Source organism: Hemitrygon akajei, unplaced genomic scaffold (genome assembly GCF_048418815.1).
Source record: "Hemitrygon akajei unplaced genomic scaffold, sHemAka1.3 Scf000052, whole genome shotgun sequence".
In the NCBI taxonomy this organism is placed as follows: domain Eukaryota; kingdom Metazoa; phylum Chordata; class Chondrichthyes; order Myliobatiformes; family Dasyatidae; genus Hemitrygon; species Hemitrygon akajei.
Window position 1 is genome coordinate 5,814,897 of NW_027331938.1, and position 12,584 is coordinate 5,827,480.

The 12,584-nt window shown below is 43.3% G+C and overlaps 1 protein-coding gene across 1 annotated transcript in view; it reads right to left on the reverse strand.

Moving 5' to 3' along the window:
• Positions 1 to 12,584, reverse strand: part of LOC140721222 (uncharacterized) — a 188,490-nt gene that overhangs the window by 50,413 nt on the left and 125,493 nt on the right. The gene's annotated exons all lie outside the window — the stretch shown is intronic.

Consider the following 12,584-nt stretch of genomic DNA (forward strand, 5'->3'; position numbering starts at 1 on the left):
ACTGTAGAATTCAACACCTTAAACTACAGTTCTGTGCAGAAGTCTGAGGTGTATATTAGGACTGACACATTTTGTCTTTTATTTTATAGTTTGCACTTTATCCCGTTGTGATGCGGTTTGAACGGCATCGTCTGGATGAAAGGTGCTTTATAAATAAGTCATTATTATTATTATTATTATTATTATTATTATTATTATTATTATTATTATTATTATTATTATTATTATTATTATTATCTTAGCCTAAACTGGTAAAACTTGAGGTACAGGCATAGATAGCCAAGCACACTCATGTCTCAATTGATAGGAGATTTCAGACTATTCTCGTGGTGTATAGTGTTATGGGTTTTCGAAGATTTACACAAGTATCGCCGTGTGGGCCTAATTTATTAATACTATTCTGTAAAGCCTTTAGGATGATACCAGTTATTGATATTACGACTGGGATAAATAATACCCTGTTCGTGTTCCATAGTCTTTCATTTTGCCCTTTCAATTCAACATATTTCTGGTATTGTTTTTTACTAATTCATTTCTGTCAGTTTTGTGTGTTTGGAATGGCTATATATATTTAAAAAGTTGATTTTGCTTGTTTAACCTGTAAGTTACATCCGAACGCAGATCATGTATTATCCTATCTGAAATAATGATGGGACGCAGTATGATAGAAAGGACTCTAACACTAAAATTGGAAGAGGCTTGTACGTTTAGTAAATTATGGTGGTTTTCATCAGTTGTAGTTTAAGCAATGTTTTTGTGAATGTTGTCCGCCATTTTATTGTGCTTGTACAAGTAATGAGATTCAGTTGAACTACTGCAGGATCTTGTAAAGTCAGATTGTTTGTAGTTTCTCTTATAATTTTCAGCATATATCGTCTTGGACCTATGAGTTGTTCATTCTGTATTATTGATAACTACATGTGTCAACAACCTTGTCCTGTATTGCTACAATGATCCCTTCTGTTTCTGGGAAGAGGTCTCCAACTCTGAGACAGGGGCTCGACGCTTCCTTGTCGACATCTAATCGGCTCAGATCGTGTGGATGTCCTCCGTGGGGAGTCAGACTCTTCCATTGGTTAGCGTTTTCTACTGTTATGATAGTTTCTTCATTTTTATGGGTTATGCTTTCATTTACATTCAGTGATGTGTACCCCTTATTGGATTTGCATATGCGTGTATGGACTGCTGAATCCTGCTTGCGTTATGAAAGTATGTCAATAGAGCTAATTGTAGATTTCAGAAAAGGCAAGATGAGGGAACACGACACACCAGTCCTCACAGAGGGATCTGATGTGGAAAGAGTGAGCAATTCTATATTCCTGGCTGTCAATATCTCCGAGTATCTAACCTGGACCCAATATATCGATGCAGCTACAGAGAAGGCACAACAGTGGCTATATTTCATCAGGAGTTTCCAACATCACTTGAATATTTCTACGGGTGTGACTTGCAGAGCATTGGAACTGGCTGCATCACCGTCTGGTTCACGAGGAACGGAGTAAGGCGCACACTCAACGATTCAGGAGCAACTTCTCCTCTACCATCCAGTTTCCGAATGGACATTGAACCCATCGAAAGTGACTCACTAATCTCTTTTTAAATTGCTATTTCTGCACTACTTATTTAGTTTAATATTTCATATAATCACACAGACATGCACAGCTATATATGTTCAACTTCCAGGCCCTGAAGCCACTTCGCTGCTCAGCCAGATCCAACATCTGACAGGCCACATGTCTCGCATGGATAACTCCAGGTTACCGAAAGCAGTACTCTACGGAGAACTCTCTCAGGGCGAGAGAGATCGTGGTGCCCCGCGCAGGAGGTACAAGGACCAAATTAAGCAGAGGCTCTCTCAGGTAAATATGGAGGTCAACGACTGGCAGCCGCTGATCCACGGATAAGCCAGGAATTCTGAGGAACCCAGAAGAGCGACTGCTGAAAAGAAGAGGGGATGCAAGAAGGATCCAACTACCCAAGCGCCTGCATCCCAGCTGTCCCTCTGTCCCAACTGCTCCAGAGTCCACAGATCCAGAATTGGCCCCTATCGTCACCAACAATCGTGTCGTCATCCAGTACCACCACCCCCCTCACAGTCACACACACACACACACACACACACACACACACACACACACACACACACACACACACACACACACACACACACACACACACACACACACACACACACACACACCTATTTGGGAAGAGAACAGGATTTAGGGTATGTTTCATGATCATTAATGCTTGGTGGAACCCCGGAATGTCCATGCCCGCAAATCCTTTTGTTCCCCAGATCTGGAGTACCTGGTGCTGCTGTGTAAACCTTTCCAGCTGCCAAGGGAGTTGCCGGCTGTTATTATCACAGCTGTGTAATAACAACATCCCCCAGTTGTGTGTTATTGTCACAGAGGGGGGTTGATGTCCTTCAGAAATCGGTCAGGATTTCCCAAACCACAAAATTTGTATCAACAGTTCTGTGTGAACAGCACTTGCCGTGTGACCGACTGCTTACATTGCCGGTGATCAGCAGGAGCTCAAGAAATTCAGCTCCGATCTGTGCAAAGTCATCCAGGCAGCGAAACGACAATACAGCGATCGTATTCAGGCACAGCTCTTCACCAACAACACACACAGCTTATGGCAAGCTCTGCACCCCAATGCAGACTTCAGAGCTAAGTGCAGTGGTGCTGCCAACATCGCTGCCTGTCTCCCAGAGGATCTAAGTCTCTTTACGCTCGGTTCGATATCGCCAACACTGAGACCCCGAGGAGAGCCGACAAAGCGATCTGCACATTGGTCATCTCTGAGGCTGAAGTTCACAGGTGTTTCCAACGAGTGGACAGTCGCAAGCCTGCGGGACCGGACGGCGTCCCAGGGCGGGTACTCAGGATGCGCGCGACACAACTGGCAGGTGTATTTACGGATATTTTTAATCTCACCCTCTCCCAATGTAGAGTTCCCTCCTGCTTCAAATCATCCACCATTGTTCCTGTACCTAAAACAACTAAGGCAACATGCCTGAACGTTTGGCGTCCTGTCGCACTCACCTCAATAATAAGCAAATGCTTTGAGAGACTGGTAAAGGACTGCATCTGCAGCTTGTTACCACCCACACTGGACCCCCTACAATTCACCTACCGACACACCGATCAACAGATGACACAATAGCCACTGCTCTGCACACCTCCTTAAACATCTGGAGAAGAGGGATGCTTATGTGAGAATGATGTTATTAGACTACAGTTCAGCATTCAATACCATCATTCCCTCCAGGCTTGACAAGAAGCTCAGAGACCTCGGCCTTCACCCTGCCTTGTGCAGCTGGGTCCTGGATTTCCTGTCAGATCGTCGGCAGGTGGTAAGAGTGGACTCCCTCACCTCTACCCCTCTGACCCTCAACACAGGAGCCCCTCAGGGCTGTGTCCTAAGCTCCCTCCTTTACTCTCTGTATTTCTCCTTTGAAGGTCTCCCACCTACCAATCACATCCTTGCCAGATAACAACCTGTCCCAATCTACGATTTTTAGATCTCTTCTCATTTCTTCAAATTTGGCCCTTTTCAGGTTTAGAACGTCAACCCGAGGACCAGATCTATCTTTATCCATGATCAGGTTGAAACTAATGACGTTATGATCACTGGAACGAAAGTGTTCCCCTACACACACGTCCGTCACCTGCCCTAACTCATTTCCTAATAGGAGATCTAATATTGCATCCTCCCTAGTTGGTACATCTATATATTGATTTAGAAAACTTTCCTGAACACATTTTACAAACTCTAACCCATCTACACGTTTAACAGTATGGGAGTCCCAATCAATGTGTGGAAAATTAAAATCCTTTACAATCACAAATTTCTGTCTCCTGCAGTTGTCTGTTATCTCTTTGCAGATTTGCTGCTCCAATTCTCGCTGACTATTGGGTTGTCCATAATACAACCCTATTAATGTGGTCATACCTTCCTGTTTCTTAGCTCCACCCATATGGCCTCAGTAGACAAGCCATCTAATCTGTCCTGCCGAAGCACTGCTGTAATATTTTCCCTGACTGGCAAAGCCACCACCCACCCTTCATCCCTCTGTCTCTATCACGTCTGAAACATCGGAACCCTGGAACACTGAGCTGCCAGTCCTGCCCCTGCTGTAGCCAAGTTTCAGTAATGGCTATGATGTCATAATTCCATGTGTCAATCCAGGCCCTCAGCTCGTCTGCCTTTCCCACAATACTCCACGCTTTGAAATATACACACCTCAGAAGATTATTACCAGCACACACAACCTTGCTATTTGTGACTTTGCATGAACTACCAACATCATTTATTTTTACCCCCGTTCCACTATCTACTCTGGCACTCTGGTTCCCATCTAGTTTAAACCCTCCCCAATAACACTAGCGAACCTCCCTGCAAGTGTATTGAAGCCCTTGTAGTTCAGGTGTAACCCGTCTCTCTTGTACAGGTCCCACCTGCCCCGGAAGAGGTCCCGGTGAGCTAGAAATCTGAAACCCTGCCCCCTACACCAGTTTCTCAGCCACGTGTTCATCTGCCAGAGCATCGCACTCTTACCCTCACTAGCACGTGGCACAGGCAGCAATCCGGAGATTACTACCCTCTGTGTCCTGTTTTTCAACTTCCTACCAAGCTCTCTGTACTCACTCTTCAGGACATCCTGACTCTTTCTACCTATGTCATTGGTACCGATGTGTACCACGACATCTGGCTGATCACCCTACCACCTCAGAATGCTGTGCAGGCGATTAGAGACATCCCTGACCATGCCACCCGGGAGGCAACAAACCATCCGGGAGTCTCTGTCACAACCACAGTATCTCCTGTCTGTACCCTTGACTATGGAGTCCCCTATCACTACCGCTCTCCTCTTCCTCCTCCCTCCGTTCTGCACTGCAGAACCAGACTCAGTGCCAGAGATCTAGCTGCCACAGCTTGTCCCAGGTAAGCTATTCTCCCCCACCCCCCAACAGTATCCAAATTGGTATACCTATTTTGGAGGGGAATGACCACAGAAGAACCCTGCATTAACTGCCCTTTCCCCTTCGCTCGCCTGACGGTAACCCAATTACCTGTGCCCTGTTCCTTAGGTGTAACTACCTCCCGGAAGCTACTATCTATAAACTGCTCAGTCTCCCGAATGATCCGGAGGTCATCCAGCTCCTGCTCCAGTTCCCTAATGCGGTCTGTTAGGAGCTGCAGCTGGATGCACTTCTTGCAGGTATCGTCGTCAGGGAGACTGGATGTCTCCCTGACTTCCCACATCCTGCAAGAGGAGCATTCCGACATCCTGCCTGGCATATTCTCTAGTCTGAACAAAAAAAAAAAGAAAAACAGAAAAACAGATGGTTGAGATGGTTGAGGACGTTTGGGATGGGCCCCTAAATGCTAACGATTTTCTATAGGGGCACAACTTTGTGCATCCTGACTGGCTGCATCACTGCCTGGTATGGGAACTGTACTTCTCTCAATCGCAGGACTCTGCAGAGAGTGTTGCGGACAGCCCAGTGCATCTGCAGATGTGAACTTCCTACTATTCAGGTCATTTCAGAGATAGGGGATAAAAAGTGCCCGAAGGATCATTCTGGACCCCAAGTCTCACCAACCACGAACTGTTCCAGCTGCTACCATCCGAGAAATGGTACCGCAGTTTAAAAGCCAGGACCAACAGGCTCCGGGACAGCTTCTTCCACCAGGCCATCAGACTGATTAATTCACGCTGATACAATTCTATTTCCACAATTGTATACATAAATACAGACTCACTGCACACACTTTACTGTAATCGTGCTGCTGGCGCAGAAAAACAATTTTCACGACATGTGTCCATGATATTAACCCTGATCCTGAAATTTTTTATCTGGCTGTTGTCTCATTTTTTTAGATCTGTTATTCATCATCCTCATACTGTCCTCGTTCATATCAATCCAAGTGCTCTCCAGTGCACATGGTGTTTTCCAGAAATTGCTATTTCAGTTCTTAGCTTTTTTGCATATTTTCCAGATCTGTTTCAGACCAGGATATCTTACCAAAATTATACATCAATATGGGCACAGTGAGTGTTTACGACCTTCGTTATATTTTTATCTGTTCAGCTCTGTTTGGCAGATTTTCTTGATCCTTGATGTAAATTCAAAGTTTGTTCAGCCTTGCAGTAAATTCAGATTTTCTTCAGCCTTGAAGTAAATTTTGTTGGAAGGTTTTCCTTTATCACACTATTATCTATTTTCTTTACTTATTGATATCCTAAATATCCTTTTCATATTCTGTTGCATTGCATCCCGATTCTCTGTTTGATATTCTACCGGCTCTATTGCACCTTTCTTTATGTATAATCATGTTCTGTACTTTCCTAGTCTAAAGTTCATGCTTATATATTTGGAAATTAGTCCCAGTATTTGAATTATTTGTTTCAGCTTTACTGCTGCAAGAGCAAATAATTTCAAATCCTCAATGTATAGCTGTGTCAAGGTATAATTCGTATATTTTTCTGATTAGATACCTGATTTTTGTCTGTTTCAGTAAATTATGAGTGGGCTTAAAGCTAGACAAAACCATAGTGGGCTTAGTGAGTCGCTTTGGAAAATCCCTCCATTTATTTTGATAGTGGTCGTTGTTCCTCTGTGGTTGTTAATAGGATGATTATTTTACGCGAATGCTTCATCAGTTGTAGAAATTTCACAAGTATTGTATGAATTTTATATATATTTTGAACTTCTCTTAAACACAAGGAACAGAATCAGATGTGTTTTTTTTTGATTGACAATATAACACTGAAAGTTTTCTGCTTTCCACAGGGTTTGAAATATAATTACATAATCTGTTATTTGTTGTACAAACCCGAACGGTATTCTGTCTGCTCTCCTGTGAGTATATTGTGGTTATCTACATTGTTATCTGAGTTGTTATTAGTTACGAGATGTACGATGCTATAATTTTAGATATAAACTTGTCTTATTATTATTAAGAGCCAATAATAACATAGTAGGTGACCATTTAGTAGTCTTATAAATGCAGAATAAAGCTGTCGTTGAGACTGGTGGTACATACCTTCAGCCTTTTATATGTTCTGCCCCATGGGACTATGACAGAGAGGATGTATGAGGTGGATTGGGATTCAGTAGCAAGGCTTTGGGTCGGGTTTGTGCCTTGCCAGCTTGATTGAGTTCCTCCAGGAGGTGACAAAGGTGATGGATGAAGATACACATGGATATTGTCTACTTGTATATTGGTAGAGTGTTTGACAAAGTCCCACATGGGAGGCTCATACAGAATACTAACATCCTTGAGAACTGTGGGGAATTGTCCTGGCTGCCAAGGACACAAACTGGGAGAAATTTCTTGGCTGGTGGGTGGTGAATCTGTGAAATTATTGTCATACACGGCTGAGGAAGACCCTTCATTGGATATATTTAAAATGCAGGTCGATATGTTCCTGATTAAGAAGAGCGTCAACGTTTACTGGGATAATGGGGTAGAGAGGAATTGAAGAGCAAATTCACTGAGCCGAATGGCTTAATTCTGCTACTAGGTCTTATGGTTTTCGGGAGCATCTGGAGTATTGTGTTCACTTCTGATTGTCCAGCTCTTGGAAGGATTGGAGAAGGTGCAGAACAGGTTCATCAGGATGTTGCCTGGGTTCGGTGAAATGTGCTACAAGTAGAGGTTTGATAAACCTGGTTTGTTTATTCTGGAGTTAGAATAGAGATCTGACTGAGGTGTACAAGTTTGAGAGATATGAGTCTGGGTCGACAGCTTGTATTTTGTTTGTTATTTTTTACATATGACTGGTGTCTAATACCAGAGGGCATTTGGTTAAGGTGAGATGGGGTAAATTTACAGCAATTGTGGGTAGCTTTTTAAAAGAGTTGTGGGTGCCTGGAATTTACTGTCTGGGTCAACATGGCTTTGTGAAGGGAACGTCGTGCCTCACGAGGCTAATTGAGTTTTTTGAAGAGGTAACAAAAAGCAATTGATGAAGGTACGGTAGTAGATGTGGTCTACATGGATTTTAGCAAGGCATTTGACAAGGTCCCTCACGAGAGACTCATCCAGAAAATCATGAGGCACGGGATAAGTGGAACCTTGGCTGTTTGGATAAATAATTGGCTTACAGGAAGAAAGCAGAGGGTAGTAGTGGAAGGAAAGTATTCTGCCTGGAGATCGGTGACTAGTGGAGTGCCGCAGGGATCTGTCCTGGGACCCCTGCTATTTGTGATTTTTTATAAATGACCTGGATTTTGGGGCGGAGGAATGGGTGAGTGAATTTGTGGATGACATGAAGATTGGAGGAGTTGTGGATGGTGCTGTAGGTTGTCGAAGGTTACAAGAGGATATAGACAGGGTGCAGATTTGGGCAGAAAAGTGGCAGATGGGGTTCAATCCGGATAAGTGTGAGCTGATGCATTTTGAAAGGACAAATCAGAATGCTGAGTACAAGTTTAATCGTTGGTTACTTAAGAGTGTGAATGAACAGAGGGACCTTTGGGTTCAAATCCATACATCCCTTAAGGTCGCTGCACGGGTTGATAGGATAGTTAAGAACTCCTATGGGATGCTAGGCTTCATTAATAGGTGGATTGAGTTCAAGAGTAGAGAGGCCAAGTTGCAAATCTACAAATCTCTGGTGAGACCTCACTTAGAGTATTGTGTTCAATTCTGGTCACCTCATTATAGGAAGGATGTGGAAGCTATGGAGAGGGTACAGAGGAGATTTACCAGGATGTTGCCTGGTTTGGAGAACAAGTCATGTGAAGCAAGGTTAGCAGAGCTGGGACTTTTCTCTTTGGAGCGTAGAGGGATGAGAGGACACTTGATAGAGGTCTAAAAAATTATGAGAGGCATGGATAGGGTGGATTGCTAGAACCTGTTTCCCAGGGCACCAATAGCAAACACTAGAGGGCATATGTACAAAGTTAAGGGAGGGAAGTTTAGGGGAGACATCAGGGGTAAGTTTTTTACAAAGGGTTGTGGGTGCCTGGAACAACTTGCCAGGGATGGTGGTGGAGGCTAAAACATTAAGGGTATTTAAGAACCTCTTGGACAGGCACATGGATGAAAGAAAAATAGAGGGTCACGGGGTAGTGTGGGTTTAGTACTCTTTTTAAAGGAATACATGGGTCAGCACAACATCCAGGGCGGAAGAGCCTGTACTGTGCTGTAGTATTCTAGTGTCTAGAGTCTAGTGACTCGGGTCATGTCGGAGGCAACTATGTTATAGATGCTCCTAGTTATTCATGAATGTGCAGGAAATGGTCAATAATATAAGAAAGGATACCAAAGTATTTTTTTTCTTTCCCAGATATATAAATAGTGGAAAAAGGGAGAGGGTCAATATCGGACCACTAGAAACTGCTGTTGTAGTTGCAGTAATGGGTGAAAAGGAAATGCCAGACAAACTCTGTGCAAGTCACTGGCAGAATTCCAAAAGGTAAAGATCATCAGCAAACGAAATTGCGTGTAGTGCTATTACAAAGGAAAAGGGGCTTGGAAGATGAAAGGTCTGAAGATAGAAAAGTCACCTGGACTGGGTCATACAGTGTATCAGGAGCCTGCCTGGGGTGTGTTGGGATTCCCAGAGCGTTAGGACCTGGAGTGAAGGCTTCAGCAGAACCAACAGCTGGATTAATAGAAAAATATATTGTAGAATATTCAGGCTGCAAAGAGAGATTCGTTCAATTGTTACTTGAATCCAGAGATCAGCGAATGATTAATGGCGAATTTTGATTCCCAGGTTTTGCCAAGTCACAGACTAACACTTGAGATGTCGTTTGAACTGTGCATTTGATCACTCACCGATCAGCTGAGTGGGTAATTCAGATAAACCTTGGGCGATGTTCATGTATTTCTGTGGATCAGGACCTGTTTAAACATAAAATTAAATCCGTGGAAACAGAGCTAAAATAATTAAAATAACTAAAATGTTTATCTCAATGTGCCTTTGTGTTCAGTGCGTGGTTTTAACATACCGAGTTCCTGTATTTCCCTCAGTATTCTGTCCAACTTCGGTAACTCAGTCCTCCATGTCACAAAGGATTCCCACATCGCCCTCCGGGCCCGGGAGCCTTTGCCATTCACCAAACTGAGGAAGAGTCTGGAACTCTCTGTCCGGTTTCCCTTCTCTGTCAGTTCAGTGACTTTCTACAAAAGGAAACAATGGACTTATTGTGGAGCAGACAGACAGACATGGAGAATGTGTAGGAAAGTATCTGTTCATGGCCCCAGTAGCTTCAGAACAGATGCAGTCACTGGGCTGTTGCCTCATCCTCTCTGGGTTCAGTCATTAACAGAGAAACAGTAACTGAAGGAAATTCTAAATCAATATTGTGTAAGAATAAGGATTTCCTGACACCCTGCAGTAGATGCAATGTGATTAATTTCCTCGATCTGTCAATGTGCAGCATTACATCAACAAGATGTGACAACAAGAACAGAAGAGAGGGGAGAGAGAGAGCAAAAACAAATGGATGGCAGGCATCACTGAATCGTGGCTGACAAAAGTTTATAGTTGGGTACTTAAATCCAAGGATAAATATTGAATCGAAAGGATATGCAGGTAGGAGAAAGTGTTGCATCTAAGCTGCTGTCATTAAAAATGAAAAGTCCTGAGAAAGAGGTGATATCGGATTAGACGATGAGGATGTTAAGAAACTGCGTAGGTAAAATGACCCTGATGGAAATTATATACAGGCGTGTTAACAGTAGCCAGAATGTGGGCTACAAATTACAACGGGGGAGAGGAGAGACATGGAAAAAGGTCAATGCTAAAATTGTCACGGGGAGTTTCAATATCCAGGTAGCTTTGGAAAATCAGGTGGGTGCTGAATCCCAAGTGAGGGAATTTACAGAATGCCTATGAGATGGCTTTTGAGAGAAGCCTATGATTGAGGCCACTATAGGAAAGGCGGATCTGGAGTCTGTGTTGTGTATTGAACCAGATTTGATTAGGGAGCTTCAGCTAAATAAACCCTTAAGAGGCAGTGATCATAAAATAGCAGAACTCAGCCAGCAGGTTGAAAGGGAGAAAGTAAAGTTAGAGGTATCAGTGCTACAGTAGAATAAAGGAATTACCTCGGCATGAGAGAGGAGCTGGGCAATAATAAATTCGAAAATGACACTAACAGGGACAATGGCAGAGCAGGAATGGCTGAAGTTTCTCGGAGGACAAACAATCACAATGATGAAGAATTATTCTAAAGGGAGGATGATCAACCGTGGCTGACGAGGTAGTCAAAGCAGCACAAAAGCAAAGGAGAGGGCACAGAAAATTACAAAATATAGTAGAAAGCTGGAGGACTGGGATGTTTCTACAAATCAACAGAAGGCAATTCAAAAACCGTAAATAGAGAAAATATTTAATAGGAAGGCAGGCTAGAGAATGATGTAAAATAGCTAACCAAAACGAACGTCTGATATATGAAGATTGAAAGAGAGGATAGTGGATATTGGACCACTGGAATATGACAGTGGAGCGGTCCTGTCAGGGGACAAGGAAATGCCGGAAGATATTGGTCGGCATTTTGCGTCAGTCCTCACTGTAAAAACACTAGAACGTGTCAGATATTTGAGAATGTCAGGTGGGAGAAGTGAGTGTATTTGCAATTATTGCGGAGAAGGCGCTTGGTAAGCTGAAAGTTCTGAAGATAGATGAGTCCAGATCAACTCACCCGATTGCTTCTGAAAGAGGAGGCTGAAGAGATTGTGGAGACATTAGTAATGATCACTCAAGAATCACTAGATTTTGGAATGGTTCCGGAGGACTGATCATTTTAAAGTATGGGCCAGTTAGTCTGATCAGCGTTTGGGAAGATGTCAGCAGTCGGTAATTGAGGATAAGGTTTCAGGGTATTTGGACGCACATGATAAGAAAAAGGCCAACATCCATGGAAGGGAATCCTGCCTGACAGAAATGTTGGAATTTTTTGAGAGAACAGCATGCTGAGTCGACAACGGAGAGTCAGTGCAAGTTGTTTACTTGGACTTCCCGAGGACCTTTGACCAGGTGTGTCACATGGACCGATGAAAAAATGGACACATCAGTGGCAATTGGAATGTAGTATAGTGAGGTACGTGGCCATATACTTTAGCAGAAATAATGAAGTCGTAGACTATTTTTGAATCTGGGAGAAAATTCAGAAATCGGAGTTGTAAAGAGTCTCTGGAGACCTGGTGCAGGATTCCGTGCAGGTTGAGTCGGTGTTCGGAAAGACAAATACAAAGCTAGCATTCATTTCGAGAGGATCAGAATATAAGAACAAGCACTGGCCAGACCACACTTGCATATTTTGATCCCCTGTTCAGAGAAAATATGTGATGGCATCGTGAAAAATCCAGAGAGGAATCTAAACTAACAGACCCTGTGATATTAAACCAGATTTTGATGGGAATGGATCCTGGATGCACCTGTAATAGCTGGAGTGTGAGAGGATGAGGGGGGAATCTAATTGTAACCTGTGGAATATCGAAAGACATTGAGAGGTTGTGGAGATGTTGTTTTTACGTGGGGGAGTCTAGAACCAGACGGAACAGCCTCAGATTAGAGGAACGTCCATTTGGAACAGAAATGAGGATAT